The sequence below is a fragment of the Zonotrichia albicollis genome, chromosome 31 (genome assembly GCF_047830755.1).
Source record: "Zonotrichia albicollis isolate bZonAlb1 chromosome 31, bZonAlb1.hap1, whole genome shotgun sequence".
NCBI lineage: Eukaryota > Metazoa > Chordata > Aves > Passeriformes > Passerellidae > Zonotrichia > Zonotrichia albicollis.
In genome coordinates this window covers 5,427,095-5,444,600 of record NC_133849.1, presented here as the reverse complement: position 1 = coordinate 5,444,600, position 17,506 = coordinate 5,427,095, and the positions used below count along the sequence as shown (strand labels likewise).

Genomic DNA, 17,506 nt, shown 5'->3' with positions numbered 1-17,506 from the left:
AGGAAGTGAGTTTTTTGGGATGCTGTGGTCAAACCAATCGGTGCTCAGATTTGAATATTGGCACCTGGTGTGGCCCCTGAGGACATGGATTCACCTCTGAGCACACAGGGCGTTAAAAGCAGAGAACTCCCAGGGGAAGCTCTCTTGGTTCCGGTGGGTGAAAGGTTCAGAGCTGCCCTGTCCGGCTGCGGGCTGGGTGCGGGATGGGAAGCCATGCGGCCGGGTGAGGGGAGCCGGGCCTTGGACAGAGAAGGGAGGTGAAGGCCCCTGCAGGATGGAAGGGTGGAGGAGCACTGAGAGGCCTCGGGCAGCGGCCACAGAGAGAGAGAGAGCCGTGTCCTGGGTTGACTATATGATGCTTTTATCCCCAATCGTCTCATTCTGTTTATGTTGAATAATAATAAGTTTTGTACCTTTAAGAGTGTTACAGAGAGTGAAGAGGGAGAGAGAAGAAGCGCGCAGTTTTGTTTCTCAGACACTGCACTCCTCCACATTCCTGCTCCTGACTGTGTTGTCTGCGGACAGACAGCGGGACAGAGAGCTCTTCTTTTGCTTTTTAGTTAGTGTTAGCTAGCTGAGGCAAAGAAGTTCCCTGGACTGTTTTTTCCCTTTTCTTTGGACCTCTTGGAACTGCTCTGGACTGAACACCCAGGAGAGCACCGGCAGCTGCAGCTGTGGCCCACCGGGCCAGCCCTGGCCTGCGACAATTCCAGCACTGAGAGACTGATCAGAGACTGAGTGAGCTGCTGCTTGAACCCGGGGTTTTTCTCAGTTTGTCATCTCTTTTAGAGTGGCAAGGGGTCTCATTGTTTTGATACTGTTTTGGTCTTATTGTTTAATAAACAGGGGGTTTTTTTCCACCTTTCTCCAAGGAGGTATTTTTCTTTCCTCCCGGACCAGTTGGGGGGAGGGGCCGATTGGATCTGCTTTTCCCACCGGAGCTCCTTTGGGGAGATTCTTCCCCAAATTTGCTCTAAACTTGGACAAATACATGAATTGGCGCCCAACGTGGGGCTGGAAAATGTGGAAAAAAGCCCTATTAATTGTGTGTCTGTGGTTGTTAAAGCAGTTAGTAGCTATGCTGCTTGAACCCCTGATGTCTCTGGTTGAGAACGCCTCTGTATGGCTCTGGGCTCTAGACCTTTTTGAGGTTTCAATACCTTTCTGGTCATTAGGATTATTGTCCTTAACAAGTAATTTTTACGGTAGAGGGGTACGGATTGGAATAGCTGTTGTGCTGGCCTTGGTGATAATGATTTATAAAGCGTTCAAAAAGATACTGACCTCTGTTTACAGCATGTATGGTTTATGGTTTCTTCATCCTACCCTGCATCCCAATTCCAGTGGTATGTTTTGGGAATTTATTAGTAACTACACTCAGTCTGTTAGAGGAGGAGCTAAGAATGAGACTTTCCAGCCTTCCCTTTCCCTCTTCTCCTTTGGATCGGTTATGTCACTTTTTGAGAATGTTCAGTTTCCCCTGAATGTTAAAGAGACCATCTTTCTGGTATTTAATTTGGTAAGTTTCCTCTATATGGTCTGCAGCTTCTCTAGAATGAGGGCTGAGATATCCAGAGGAGCTGGTGAGACCCCTGATCCAGAAGCAGATGCAGGCGTGAAAAATCCTGAGTGGGGTGGAGAATGGGAAAATATAGGCCAAACCCTGAAGGAATTTTCTGATCCTGTAGACTGGGATTTCCCACGGGAACAAATTCAGAACGCAGCAGAGGTGGGGAAATACCTAAAGGAGAAGTGCCATGACGATTCTAAGGAGAAAAGGCTAATTGCAATAAGCTGGGCCCTGGCCTATGCTTATCGCACTTTGTTAGATACTGTCGGGCAGCAGACAGAGGCAGGGGGGCAGGGAGATAAATCAGCTATCCCAGTCACTCAAGCTGTAGCCAACAGCCCAGGCTCAGAGCCAGCAGCTAGACCAGACAGTGAGCCTAAGCCAGCATCTAAACCCATGGCTGTTGCTACCAGTACTAGAAGTGGGAAACGCACGGAAAAAACTGATCGACCAGTGGATGATGATGATGATGATGGTGGTGATACAGGAGAAGGAACCTCAATGCCTCCTGACGTAAAATCAGGAGTCAAAGCAGCAGGTGCAAGATCAGACGCAAATATTGAGTCTTATTCCCTGAAGGACCTTCGTGGCCTAAGGAAGGACTACACTCGAAGGTCTGATGAATCCATAATTAGTTGGCTGGTCCGTCTCTGGGATGCTGCAGGCGAGGCTACAATTTTGGATGGCACTGAAGCCAGGCATTTGGGATCCCTGTCACAGGATACTGTCATAGACCAAGGAATGATGAAGGGGGCTAACTCTCAGAGCCTCTGGGAACGGGTCCTAAGAAGTGTGGCAGAAAGATACCTGTGTGCAGACGATCTCTATATGCAGCAGACTCAGTGGAAGACAATAGAGCAAGGGATCCAACGCCTGAGAGAAATGGCCGTGGTTGAGATTATCTTCTCAGATGATGTAACAACTAGGAACCCAGACTTAGTACCATGCACGTCTGTGATGTGGCGAAAACTCGTACGACTCGGGCCACAAGAATATGCCTCTGCCTTAGCCATCATGAAGAGGGATGAGAGGGGTGAGACTGTGCTTGACATGGCAAGGAAGCTCCGAGCATATGCAGATGCTGTACATGGCCCAACACATGCCAGAATCGCAGCGGTGGAAACACGTCTTCAAAAATTAGAGGACAAGATAGAGGAGGGTCACAAGAAACTGAGGGAGGAGATTAAAGAGAGCTTTCTCCAAATCTCGGCGGTACAGATCAGAGGTTCTGGTACCCAACGCAGATGTTCCCCAGACGGCGAGAGAAGGTACATCCCACGAGCTGAGCTGTGGTTCTATTTGCGTGATTGTGGAGAAGACATGAGGAGATGGCATAGACAACCTACCTCTGCTCTGGCACAACGGGTGAGACAACTGAAGATTCAGAGAGGAAGTTCCAAAAGGGAAGCAGCTCCAGTGGCCAGTGACCGAACTGTCACATATGATGATAATGACAATATTTTTGATCCCCTTGAAGGAACCTCCAAGACATATGCCCAGGGAAAGAAGGATAACCAGGCTTAGAGGGGCCCTGCCTCTAGCCAGGTAGAGGCTGGGGAAAACCGTGTTTTTTGGACTGTGTGGATTCGTTGGCCTGGCACATATGAACCACAAGAATACAAAGCTTTGGTTGACACTGGTGCACAATGCACATTAATCCCATCAAGACATGTGGGGACAGAGTCTGTTTCTATTGCTGGTGTGACAGGGGGATCACAGGATTTTACTCTGGTAGAAGCTGAGGTGAGCCTGACTGGAAATGAGTGGAAGAAACACTCTATTGTGACTGGCCCAGAGGCCCCATGTATTTTGGGCATAGACTACCTTCGAAGTGGGTATTTCAAAGACCCAAAGGGACTCAGATGGGCATTTGGAATAGCTGCTGTAGAGACAGAGGGTGTCAAGCAGTTGAACAGCTTGCCTGGACTGTCAGACAGCCCATCTGCAGTAGGTCTCCTGAAGGTGGAAGAGCAACGAGTGCCAATTGCCACCTCAACAGTGCACTGCCGACAGTACCGAACGAATCGAGATGCTGTGATCCCCATCCATAAGATGATCCGAGAGCTGGAGAGCCAAGGGGTGGTCAGCAAGACCCACTCACCCTTCAACAGCCCCATCTGGCCTGTGCGAAAATCTGAAGGAGAATGGAGATTGACTGTGGACTATCGTGCATTGAATGAAGTGACCCCACCCCTGAGTGCTGCTGTGCCGGACATGCTGGAACTCCAGTACGAGCTGGAGTCCAAGGCAGCAAGGTGGTACGCCACTATAGACATTGCCAATGCATTTTTCTCCATTCCTCTGGCAGCAGAATGCAGGCCTCAGTTTGCTTTCACCTGGAGAGGCGTGCAGTACACCTGGAACCGATTGCCCCAGGGGTGGAAGCACAGCCCCACCATCTGCCATGGACTGATCCAGGCTGCACTGGAAAAGGGTGAGGCTCCAGAACATCTGCAATATATTGATGACATCATTGTGTGGGGGAAGACAGCAGCAGAGGTGTTCGAGAAAGGGGAGAAAATTATCCAGATTCTCCTAAAAGCTGGCTTCGCCATCAAGAAGAACAAAGTCAAGGGACCTGCTCAAGAGATCCAGTTTCTGGGAGTGAAGTGGCAAGACGGACGGCGTCAGATTCCCACCGATGTCATCAACAAGATCACAGCAATGTCTCCACCCACCAATAAGAAAGAGACACAAGCTTTCCTAGGCGCCATAGGTTTTTGGAGGATGCATATTCCCGAATACAGTCAGATCGTGAGCCCTCTCTACCTGGTCACCCGTAAGAAGAACACTTTCCACTGGGGCCCAGAGCAGCAACAAGCCTTTGCACAGATCAAGCAGGAGATTGCTCATGCAGTAGCCCTTGGCCCAGTCAGGACAGGACCAGAGGTGAAGAATGTGCTCTACTCTGCAGCCGGGAACCATGGCTTGTCCTGGAGCCTTTGGCAGAAGGTGCCTGGGGAGACTCGGGGTCGACCACTGGGATTTTGGAGTCGAAGCTACAGAGGGTCTGAAGCCAACTATACTCCAACAGAGAAAGAAATCCTGGCTGCCTATGAAGGAGTCCAGGCTGCTTCGGAGGTAATAGGCACTGAAGCACAACTCCTCCTGGCACCCCGACTACCCGTGCTGGGGTGGATGTTCAAAGGCAAGGTTCCTTCCACTCACCATGCCACCAATGCTAGATGGAGCAAGTGGATTGCTCTCATCACTCAGCGCGCCCATATAGGTAAACTGAATCGCCCTGGGATTTTGGAGGTCATTACAAATTGGCCCGAAGGTGAAAACTTTGGTCTCTCTGATGAAGGGGAACAAGAAGAGACACGAGCTGAAGAAGCTCCACCATACAACCAACTGCCAGCAGAAGATACACAATACGCTCTCTTTACTGATGGGTCGTGCCGCATTGTGGGAATGAACCGGAAGTGGAAAGCAGCTGTATGGAGCCCCACACGGCAGGTGGCAGAGGCCACTGAAGGAGAAGGTGGATCAAGCCAACTTGCTGAACTCAAAGCTGTTCAACTGGCCCTGGACATTGCTGAGAGAGAGAAGTGGCCAAAGCTCTACCTTTATACTGATTCATGGATGGTAGCCAATGCTCTGTGGGGATGGCTGGAGAGGTGGAAAAAGGCTAACTGGCAACGTAGAGGAAAGCCAATTTGGGCTGCTGAAGAGTGGAAAGACATTGCTACCAGGGTAGGGAAGCTGCCTGTGAAGGTCCGCCATGTAGATGCCCATGTACCCAAGAGTAGAGCTAATGAGGAGCACCAAAACAATGAGCAGGTAGACCAAGCCGCAAAGATAGGGGTGTCCAAAATAGACCTAGATTGGGAACATAAAGGAGAGTTATTCTTAGCTCGATGGGCCCATGATGCCTCAGGCCACCAGGGCAGAGATGCCACCTATAAGTGGGCACGAGACCGAGGGGTGGATCTAACCATGGACAGTATCTCTCAGGTTATCCATGACTGTGAGACGTGTGCTGCCATCAAGCAGGCCAAGCGACTGAAGCCCCTCTGGTACGGTGGGCGGTGGTCCAAGTACAAGTATGGGGAGGCCTGGCAGATTGACTACATCACACTGCCCCAGACACGCCAGGGCAAGCGCTACGTGCTGACCATGGTGGAGGCCACCACTGGATGGCTGGAAACCTACCCTGTGCCTCATGCTACAGCCCGGAACACCATCCTGGGCCTGGAAAAGCAAGTTCTGTGGAGACATGGCACCCCTGAGAGGATTGAGTCAGACAATGGGACTCATTTCAAGAACAGCCTTGTCAACACCTGGGCTAGGGAACATGGCATTGAGTGGGTGTACCATATCCCCTACCATGCACCAGCTGCAGGCAAAGTGGAGAGGTACAATGGACTGTTAAAAACCACATTGAAAGCATTAGGTGGGGGATCTTTCAAGAACTGGGATCAGCATCTGGCAAAGGCCACCTGGTTAGTTAACACCCGAGGCTCTACTAACCGAGTCGGCCCTGCCCAATCTGAGCCTTTGCAGAGAGTAGATGGAGACAAAGTCCCAGTGGTACATGTCAGAGGTTTGTTAGGGAAGACTGTGTGGATCAATTCTGCCTCGAGTACAGACAAACCCATTCGTGGGGTTGTCTTTGCTCAGGGACCAGGTTGCACGTGGTGGATAATGCAAAAAGATGGAAGAACACGATGTGTACCTCAGGGAGACCTGATTGTTGGATAAAACCTGTATAAATATCACTGTTTCCTGAATGTTATTACCATTGTCTGTGTATAGTTGTATAATGGATGTATCATGTATGTACTTGTAGAGTTAGAATTTATATTAGTTTTAGTAGTAAGCAGACGATATGGGGATAAGGGGTGGAATGTCCTGGGTTGACTATATGATGCTTTTATCCCCAATCGTCTCATTCTGTTTATGTTGAATAATAATAAGTTTTGTACCTTTAAGAGTGTTACAGAGAGTGAAGAGGGAGAGAGAAGAAGCGCGCAGTTTTGTTTCTCAGACACTGCACTCCTCCACATTCCTGCTCCTGACTGTGTTGTCTGCGGACAGACAGCGGGACAGAGAGCTCTTCTTTTGCTTTTTAGTTAGTGTTAGCTAGCTGAGGCAAAGAAGTTCCCTGGACTGTTTTTTCCCTTTTCTTTGGACCTCTTGGAACTGCTCTGGACTGAACACCCAGGAGAGCACCGGCAGCTGCAGCTGTGGCCCACCGGGCCAGCCCTGGCCTGCGACAATTCCAGCACTGAGAGACTGATCAGAGACTGAGTGAGCTGCTGCTTGAACCCGGGGTTTTTCTCAGTTTGTCATCTCTTTTAGAGTGGCAAGGGGTCTCATTGTTTTGATACTGTTTTGGTCTTATTGTTTAATAAACAGGGGGTTTTTTTCCACCTTTCTCCAAGGAGGTATTTTTCTTTCCTCCCGGACCAGTTGGGGGGAGGGGCCGATTGGATCTGCTTTTCCCACCGGAGCTCCTTTGGGGAGATTCTTCCCCAAATTTGCTCTAAACTTGGACAGCCGGTGTCTGTGCCTGTGCCACCTTGAAATTTGCCATCTTGTGCTGGCAGCACAGCTGAGAAGGAGAAGGGGTGCAGAGAGAAGGTGCCCGGCAGGGCCAGCGTGGGAGTTCTGGGCAGGCAGAGCCCGAGACTTTAACCCTTTTCTGGGCTGTGTTCTCTGGCCTCTCCCGCAGCCCCTCTTTTCTTGGATGATGGAAACCTTACAAATGCTGATCCTCCTGGAGTTGAATGGGAAGAGAGATAGAGATGAGATAAGAGGAGATGGGCCACAAGAGAAGTTGAGAAGAATCCTAGGCGGGAGGAGATGATGGAGTGGCCTTTGGCTGGACTTTTCTTGTGCAGCCATGGACAGAACCATTTTTCCTGTGACACAAAGACTGCATTTAGGGGGAGGCAATGACTCGGAGCCAAGAGAGCGCAGTGATGTGATGTGAAGGAGTGGCATGAACAGAGATGGATGAGGAGGGTGGTGGTGCCCTCTGCCTTCAGTGAGGAAGAAGATCTTTGTTCTTGAGACCCCTCGGCCCCATGGGGTGAATTTGGGAGGGACAGGTGTCCCAAAAGTGAGAGACTGTGCTCATTTTTGGAACTGGGCAAAGCATCCTTAAAAGGGGAACCCCAGAAGCAGCTCTGGTCCGTGTGCAGTGGTGACAGCACTGGGCATGGAAGGAAGATGTCACCATGGGAAATGATCTCCAGGCGGTGCCACGTGTGACATGGAAACACAAGAGGTTTCAACTGTGTTTCCTGGGGGAGCCTGTGGCACAAGAGGGACTCCTCTCTCCTTGTTGAACTGAGAGTTGATTATCTGAGGGGTGGTGATGGACTGACAGTTGGTGACCTGAGGGGTGGCAACTGAATTGCGAGTCCAAGGTTTTGCCTTACTGTGATGTATTGGGAATTTGGTTGGCGGGAGGAGGAATGTTTGGAAGGTTTTCATTCTTTCTGTGTGCTTCTTTTATATATTGTAGATTAATAAAGTTTTTTTTTCTTTGTATTCTGAAGCTGGAGCCTGCTTCACTCTATTCCTGGTCACATCTCACAGTAGACACCAGGAAGAATGTATTTTCATGGGGGCACTGGCATTGTGCCAGCATCAAACCGTGACACCAGGGAAAATGACTGCTAATGCCAGTCCATCCCCTTGCCTAGAAGGCACCCGCTTGTGTTTCAGCACGAGCTGCTGGCCACAGCCAGACGGGCAGCACCCGCAGCATTGGCCATCAGACGCTGGGCTGAGGTTTTCATCCAGAGAGCAAGAAAAACAGCCAGAAGCACACAAGGCAACTTGACAGTATCTCTGTAAGAATGTCATTGTCCTGTGAAAGTCAATAGTGGATGGTAGTTTTGTGCTGCAGATAATCACTTCCAAGCAAAAATCATTCCAGGAAGGGACAACAGCTTCTGCCTTCTGATGGATACCAAGTGTGGCCACCAATTGCTCCAGGTGCTCCTGCCAACAGCCACTTGCAGAAAAGATCACATAGACACCAAGGCACGCTGGCTTTGGCTGTCCTCTGGCAGAGATGTCCCCCGGGGCCACAGGTCTCTGTGGCAGGAGAGAGGCACCAGCATTGGCAGGCCTTGGGCATGGCAGGGACTCTTCCACAGCTGCTGCTGCCAGCGCTGCCCAGGGGACAGAGCAGCATTGGAGCTCTGGGCCACACGTCCCGTGTCTGTGTCATGCCCCTGCAAGTGTGCCAGCCACCCAGCACCGGGACTGGTCCCAAAGAGGCCGTGGCAGGGCCTGTGGAAGGCCCCGGTGCCCTTCCTGCTCTGCTGCGCTGGCAGCCGTGGGGGCTCATTCTGCTGCCCTGAGCAGGCAGAGCAGAGCAGCAGCTGCTTCTTGTTTGGGCCCTTACTAAAGTTCCTGCTGGGCTGTGTCTTCAACACCTGGGGCAAGGCCTTGCCTGCAAGCTGGGGCAGTTTGGGTGGGGTGGGGGTGTCCCCGGGGCATGTGGAGGTGTGTCCTGGGGCTCTGTGTGACACAGTGCACCGTGGTCACCATGGGATGGAAAGGGACAGAGTGTGCAAGGGTGACCCTTTGTGACACGGCGTGACGTAGGTGCTGGCGGCGCCACGGCCACGCCACAGTGCTCGGTGCACGCGACGGGACAGGACGGGACAGAGCAGTGCTGTGAGGAGCCCCCACAGAGCCAGCTCGTTCCTTGCTGACCCAGAGCTTTTCCGAGGCGTTCCCTGTGCAGGTGACCTCGAGGCCAGGCTGCGGGACTCGGGGACGTGGAGCATTTCCCAAGCGTCTGCCATCGCTGCGGCCGGTGCCCTCGAGGACAGACTGCGGGACTTGCAGTCCTATTTCCTTTTTGAGACTTCTCTCTTGCTGCTGCCCTTGAGGACAGACTGCAGGACTTCCTGTCCTGTGGCCTTCCCGAGGCTCCTCTGGTGCAGGTGCCTTCAGGGCACAACTGCAGCACTTGCTCATCTTCAGCCCTTCCGAGGCCTCTCTGCTTCAGCAAGCACTCCTAACTGCAAAGAGTGACATGGAGCAGAGACCCCCCAGCGTGCCCAAACTGGCCTGGCTGGAGGAGGAAGAGGCTGGAGCTACCTCAGGACAGCAGCCTGAAGAACTGGAGCAGTTCCAGCTGCTGCAGGAGGGTGAGTGTCAGAGCTGGGCCGCAGGGCTGGTGCCTGCAGCCAGCTTGGCCCCATCCCATCCCATCCCATCCCATCCCATCCCATCCCATCCCATCCCATCCCATCCCATCCCATCCCATCCCATCCCATCCCATCCCATCCCATCCCATCCCATCCCTGTGGACATATCCATGGATAGGACAGAAGCTGGGCTGGAGCACCTGGCAGCCACGCTCCATCCCCCGGGGCATCCCGAGGCTCTCCCTGCCTGGGGAGCTCAGGGCTGGGCTGTGTTCTCTGGCCTCTCCCGCAGCCACTCAGCTCTGGCTGTGCTCGCTCTTTGCCAGATGCAGCCAAGGACCGGACACAAGAACAGGAAGCCGCCCGTGGCCGCTTGGGCAGAACGGCGCAGGTATCTGCGGCCATCCCCACCTGGGCTGGGCCTGCTGGCACTGCTCAGCCAAGCACCAGGCTTGGAGCGCTCCATGGATTCTCCCTCCCTTGCTGCCTTTCTCCTGCAGACCCTCTGTGAATTCATCCCGTGCCCTTGGCAGGAAGAGACCGCCGGTGTGGGCACGGGCGTCTTGGCCAACCTTCGTTTCTCGATGCCGAGACCGGTGCTGCCATGCTGGATTTGCTTGTGGAGAAGGGTGTCTCCAATCCAACGCAAGTAAGCAGCCTGGGGCGAGGGCTTGATGGCCCCAGCAGTGGTGTGGCACCTCCAGCCGGCTCTGCCGGGCTCCCTCGGCCGTTGAGGCCCGGCCTAATGCGGTTGGAAGGGAAGCACTTCTCAGGGGAAGTTGCTGCTCTGGCAGCTCTGTGAGTCTCCCCGTGCCCTCTGCAGGTGCCCGCCATGGTGAGGTTCATCCACCAGTGGCTCACGGCCAATGAGGCTGCTGGGCACAGGCTGGACAAGGCCCTTCTGGAGCTGACCCAGGAACACCCCTGTGACGTGCTGATCACCCTCTTGCGCTGGGCCCCATCGTGTGACAGGTAGGGCAGCCCCACGTGCCTTGAGGGCTCAGGCTTGACCGGCCCGTCACCCTGTAGAGCCTGTCCCTGCTGGCTGCCAGACAGGCGGGCAGTTCCAGGATCCTCTGGCTCCTCTGTTTTCCAGTGCTGCCATGTCAGCTCCTGAGCCTGGTGCCACGCTCCCTCCCTGCCCCTCGGGGCCTGTACCCACGTGGGCTGGCTGGCCGCTGCCGGCCAGGGGCAGTGGGCAGAGGCAGGGCTGAGGGCCAGCGCGGGGCCCTGCAGCTGCCCAGGCCACGGCGCTGTGGCCGAGCCCGCCCTGACACAGAGCTCTGACCCCACAGAGCTGCCGCCACCATGTGGGGAACCATCATGTCCTCGAGCAGGACTGTGGAGCCGGCGCTGCAGCTGCTCTTCCATGTGCTCAGCGCCTGGCCCGTGCACAGCATGTACACCTCTGATGGGGGCGACGCAGGAGTCTTTGCCCTGGCTGTGAGTTTCTGGTGCCGGCCTTTGCCAGCCCCCAGGCCGCCTCTCCAGCAGCCAGCTCTCTGTCCTCCCCCCAGCTGCATCTCCCTGCCTCAGGCACTGGGCTGAATCCTGCCTTAGGGGCAGGGCTCAGGGGCACCAGGCCGCCTGCTCCCCCCGTGTCTCCCTCGACCTCTCCCTCGCACACTCAGGCCCTGCCACGTGGATGTGTTGGCACTGAGCCTTGTCTCTGGCTGTTTTATTTCTTGCAGGGAACCGTGGCACTGTGGAAAATCTTCAATCTGGCCTGGCACTCGCCTGTCGTGCTGGAGTATTTCCCCAGTCTCTTTCTGCATCTGCTCTTCCAAGCTTACATCAGCACGCAGGATATGCCAGAAGAGATTGAGACCTTCTGGCAGGGATGCCAGGAGCAACACGGCCTCTCCGCCAACCCCAACAGGTGCTCCGTGCCAGTCCTCCCAGTCTCCCCGTCCCTCCCATGCCCCAGGGCAGGAGCCGGGGCTCCCAGCGTGACCTGGCCTTTGCTGTGCCCACAGCTTTGCGCTGCAGACCCTGAAGGCCCTGCTCTGCCAAATGCGCTATGAGCACGTGGTGCTGTCCATGGAACGCAAGCGTGCCTGGGACACGCTGCTCCGTGCCGACACCCACCACTGTGCAGTGGGTCTGCTGGCCAGGTGAGACCTCGTTCTCCCCACCGCCCCTCTCCTTTGTGCCCGCAACGCCCCACACAGTCCCCGTGCTCATGGGCGGCAGGGCCTTGTCACCAAGGGAGGGATGAGCAGACTGGAAAAGGCCGGCAGAGGAGGGTGCCCGGGAACAGCCGCCTCCCAAAGCGCCCCCGGGGAGCTCGGGAGCAGACCAGAGCTCTGCCAGTCAGCCCTGGGAGAGCTTTGCCCGCCCAGCCCAGGAGCAATGGTGCCTTTTTCTCCCTGCCAGGGAGATGCGCCGTGTCTCCATCATCTTGTGCTGCAGCATGGCATCCGGCCTCTTTGAGCTGCTCAGCCAAGGCGTTTCAGACTGGGAACTGCCCGCCCTGGCCTTCCTGGTGGAGGTGAGCCCCATGGCCAGCGCTGCCTGGCTCAGCTGTCTCCCACCCCTCTGCCCTCTCGTAGCCGCAGCTGCCTGGGACACTGCCTGTGCCCTGTGCTGCTGCCTTGGCTCGGCCCTGTGCACTTCTGAGCTCCTGCCAGCTGGGCACCTCTGTGCCTGCTCTGTGCCTTGCAACTCCTGGATTGCCTGGACTTGAGCGAATGCGCTGAACAAGTCCTGGAGATCCTGACAAGTCACCTGCAGAGCCAGTCCAGGCAGATGCGTCGCGTGGCACTCCGAGGCCTCGTGGTGCTGACCTCGATGGTGAGAAGGCGGCAGCAGCTGAAGCTGTGCTGGCAGTGTGGGGCTGGGGCAAGCAGCCCCTTGGGCTCAGCTGGGCTTTGGCAGCTGTGGCAACTGCTCCCATCTCTCCAGGCTCGCTGTTCAGCTGCCTGAGTGCTTCAGGACAGGCCTTCGGCCTCTGCGCCCTGCAGCAGCAGCAGCAGCACCGTGGGGTTGCTCAGCCTTGTTTTGCACACAGGATCCAAGCATGTACAGCCTGAGCGAAAGCCTTGTGAAGCTACTGTGGGATAGGGATGAAGACATCGTGGAGAAGACCCTCATTGTGCTCATCCTCCTGATGCTGCAGAAAGACCTGGCAATAGCCAGCCCCATCGCCCTGCAGCTGGCTAAGGTGCTCTGGCACCTCTTTGACAATGTGAGGCTCTGTGCCCCCAGCCACGGGCACTTGGGTGCTGCCTTGGGCCTGGGCACCGGGGGGCCTGGAGCAGCGGACGTGGAGGGCTTTGGCTTCCTTTCCAACAGGACAACAGCCTTGTGCAGCTGCTCTCCATTCGCCTCTTCCAAGACGTGATTGCCTTGGTAGTGGCAAAGGGAGAAAAGCCCCTGAAGAAGCCTGTGAGCCAGAGCCTGCTCCCACTCTTCTTCCACTGCCACGATGAGAACCGGTGTGTGGCACAGGTGAGGCCTCCTGGGTGTCCCCATGGAAGGGGGCTCAGCTGTCTCCCCACCCCCTGGCACCTGACGGGCTCCAGCCTCCTCCCGGCCCTGGCACAGAGATGCGGCTCCTGTGCCCTGGGCTGCGGTGCCATCTCTGGCTCTCTGCTGCTCTGCAGGCCTCTCGGGAAACGCTGCTTTCTGCAGTGAGGTTCCTGAAGAGGAAGGATCTCAAGCAGCTGCTGCAGACCGATCAAATGTGGAGATTTGCTGAGTGCTTGGTAAGGACAGCCTGGAATGCCCAGCCCAAACCCCGGAGCAGCCGCCTGCCCATGGCGCCCAGTCTGTGGGGCTGGCAGCTGTGGCCCCGGCCCAGTGCCGCACGCAGGGGCACCGGCCTGCGCCCCACACGTCGCTCCCTTCCCTGGGCCGTGCGGGCTCTGCTCCAGGCTCCTCTGGCCCCAAGGCCGCTGCCGACGGAGCCCCGAGCCAGCCGGGCTCTGCTGCGGGGCGGCACCGCGGCTCGCCGGGCCCTGTGCCCCGTGCCGAGCCCGGCGCCTGCGGCTGCTGGCCGGGCCTCGGGGCTCTGTGGGCAGGGGGAGCAGCGCCGGCCGTAGGGAGCGCCCGGCCCAGGGACAGGGTCCGCATCAGCCCTTTCCCTCCGTGCCCTGCCGCTCTCTGCAGCTGGCAGAGGACAGGAGCCGAGCGGCCGAGCACCTGCGCCTGGCCCTGCCCTACCTGCGGAGCGCACAGGAGCCCCTGCGAGAGGAGGCCGTCAGGTTCATGGGTGAGCGCCAAGCCCGGCTCCCTCCCCGGCCCGCCCCATTGCCGCAGCTCGGCCCCGGCCCCGCCTGCTGTGCCGGCAGCAGGATCCGGGCGCGGGCATGGGCAGCCCCCGCTGGCCTGGGCATTGCTGCTGCCGCCCTCTGGCAGCCGTGCCCTGGGGCGGCAGCGTGCGCCAGGGGCCCGGGCTGAGCCTGCCGGGCCAGCAGGGCGTGTGGCCTCAGGGCTGGCAGCGCCCGTGGGCGGCAGCTGTGCCTCTGAAGGCAGGACACGCTCTGTGCTCCCCAGGGATGGCCGGGCGCTACCTGACAGGGCAGCAGCCGCAGTTCCGCGTCATCTGCAGCGGTGAGTGAGGCCCGCGGGCTCTCGGCGGGGGCTGCCGCTGGCAGCTGCGTTCCCTGGCCCGCCCGCCGACGGCTCCGCTCCGTGCGCGCCCCAAGGGCAGCGGGGCCACAGCGCAGACACCTTGCAGGGGCCTGCGGGACATTCCTGGCCAGCAGCTGCCAGCTCGTCCTTCTTGGCTTCTGCTTCCTCCAGGCCGTGCCAGGAGCTGCGTGGCACGGACGAGGCTGGAGGCTCTGCCCAGCTCCCGGCAGATCCAGTCTCTGACTGTGCCTCTGTTTCTCCCTCTGCAGCCCTTTAGGACATGACGGATGACAGCAGCCCTGCCATCTCATGCCTGGCGCTTCAAGCTCTGCACATCCTTTTAGCTGTACAGAGCGTTCCCTCCTCCCGGCTCCAGAGGATGCGAGACCAACTCCGCCGCCTCTGGCAGTCGCGGCCTTTCCTGTGTGCCCGTGGCTGAGTGTCCTGCCGCGGCGCTGTGGAGAACTGATCCGGGAGGCTGCGTCTGCTGGGGCCGCCTGAGCCTGCGGGGAACACCTCTCCTCTACCAGCACTTCCTTTCCCTTCACCCGCTAGAGGAACATTAAATTGCTGTGCTGGATAGCCGGGTGTCCAGGAGCTTTCTCTTGGTGCACAGTGTCTTCAGGCCAACGGGGAAGAGGGAAAAGGCTGCTTGGTCTGCGCAATTTGCCCGAGCGTGCGGTGTGGAAAGGAAAGTGGCCAAACGCCCCTCGGCCTTTGGTGGTTCCTGCAGGAATGTTTTTGTTGCTGTATCAAGTCTTCTGGAGCTGGGAGAACAAGTGTGTTCTGTGTTGTGAGAGTCTGTCTGAAATATCCCTCATCTGCCTTACGATTGTCATGGAGAGAATCCACCAAAAAATTAAAACCCCCGTTTGCTGATCCGTTGGCCGGAAAGTCATGTGCCTGAGGCCTGAAAGTGTTGCTAAGTTGCTGTTTTCACAGATGTTGTTTGTTATATGCTACACTGAGCTCATAGGGCATCCTGCCCTTTTGCACAATAGCTCTGGAATCCTCCCTACCTCTCAGCCTGGCTGGTTTGAGCTTTAGGGTGGTCCCCTCCTCCAAGAGAAGACCATTCATAACCACCGTGACAGACAAGTAGAGATGTAAGAAACCTCTTCATCAGGGGACTGAGACATGAAATCCCTATGTGAGAAGGCCCCTCTCACCTTCTTCCAGAGACTGGGACTGAAAGCCCCAACTCGGGGGAGGTGCACAGGGCGAGGAAGGAAAGCTGCCCAAAGCAAGATGGATGTTGCAGGTGTAGGCAGTGGACAATGAAAACAATGACTCTCGCCTGCTGCCAAACTTGGACTGTGTGTATCCTTATTTCCCACCCCCCTGAAGATACAATAAATGACCTTTGTTTTGGCTGCAAAATCCATCCCCCTTGCCCCAATGAAAAAGAGTATATTTGGGGTCCAGATGAACTGGGCCTCTGAGACCTCCCCGACGTAACAGCGGATCCTCGACTGGACTGGACCAAAGGACTTCGTCTCTACGTCTGGTAGCTCTATCCCCTCTCTCTTTCTCTCTCTCTCCCTTTTGTCTCTCTCTTCCCCCATCTTTTTCTCTCCCTTAATCCCTCTATCGCATTTTGCTGTGCTCATTCAATAAAGGTGCATTTGTTTCGATTATCATTGCAAACCCCCTTGTACCGTGTCGGTTCTTTTTGCACCCTGACATCAAATCCATGAACCATCACGAAACCCATCTGTGAGGATGGATCATGACACCCCCAGAGGACCCCTCCCCAAATTCCCCCCAAAGCCCCCCCAGCACCCCCCTCTAAAACCCCCTCAAGTTCGCCCCAGACCCTCCCCAAATCACCCCCAAACCTCCTCAAGACCCCTCCCCAAATTCCCCTCACGACCCCTCCAGGACCCCTCACCTGTCCCTGCGCCTCCTCAGCAGCTCCCGGAGCTCCCCGTCCTCTCCCAGCGCCTCCCCCGCTCTCTCCAGCGCCTCCCGCAGGACCCGCCCGAGCCCGGGCGGCTCCCGGGGGTCCCTGAAGGGGTCCTGGGGGGGCGGGGGGGGAGAGGGGGCGCCCGCTCCATGTCCGGCCCCGGGGTGAGGGGGCGCTGCTTTGGACTCGGCTCTGATTCGTTGGAGCAGCGCTGGGAGGGCGGGAGTTGCTGTGGGGAGACGCCCGGTGATTGGTTGGTTTTGTAGAGGGTATGCTGATTGACAGGAGAGGGCGGGGAAGGCGGGCTTTGCCGAGGGAAGACGCCCGGTGATTGGTCAGTTCAGGTCGAGTGAGGCAACAGTAGCTGAGAAGAGGAACGCTGTGATTGGCTTGTTCGGGGTGAGAGGCGGGCGTGTCTGAGGGGAGGCATGCAGTGATTGGTTGGATAGGTTCACAGAGAGGCTGGTGTTCCTGAGGGGAGACCCGCGGTGATTGGATGGTTTGGAGCAGGGCGTGCTGCTATTGGTTGGGAAAAGTCCGGTTTTTTTAAGGGAACGTTCCCGGTTTTTTTGGGGGAAAACTCTCAGATTTTTAAGGAAAAATTCCCGATTTTTGCAGGAGAAACATTCGCGGAGTTTTTGACCCCACGTGGCCCCAAAACACTTCAAAAAAACCCTAAAATAACCCCAAACAAATCCAAATAACCTCAAAAAATGAAAAAAACCTCCCCCAAGTAAAAGCCAAAAAAGCCCAAATGATATCAAGCACAGCGAAAAAAACCCGAATATACACCAAAATTAACCCCAAGAACCCCAAATAATTCCAAATAAATCCACATAAACTCAAGCCCAAACAAACACTAATACTTCCAAATAAACTCAAATAATTCCAAATAACCCCAAATAAACAGAAATAAACCAAGTAAAAACCAAGATAAACGCCAAATTGTCCATCAATAACCCCAAATAAACCCCAAACAAACCCTAAATAAACCCAAATAAACCCCAAGTAACCCCAGTTCCTCCCGTCCCCACCCCAAAACAGATCCCGACCAATCGGAACGCGCGACACTGACAACGATCCACTTGCTGGGCACAAACTCAGAGCACTGGCCCCGCTCAGCGATTTTCAGCCAATCAGCGCCCGGCCCGACTCTGACTCATCACTTGCCAGCCACAGACCAAGGCCTCTCACTGCGGTAAATACTCAGAGACCAGGCGGGGTAATTTCCAGCCAATCAGAGCGCGTCTCGCTGATGACTCATCAGTTGCCGGCAGCGGAATTTGGGGAGGGGGAGAAGGTGACCCTGGGGATGGGCTGGGGACGGCAAATTAA

At 56.0% G+C, this 17,506-nt stretch overlaps 1 protein-coding gene across 1 annotated transcript in view; it reads left to right on the top strand.

Moving 5' to 3' along the window:
• Positions 1-17,506, top strand: part of LOC102061417 (uncharacterized) — a 236,416-nt gene that overhangs the window by 85,847 nt on the left and 133,063 nt on the right. The window lies entirely within an intron of this gene.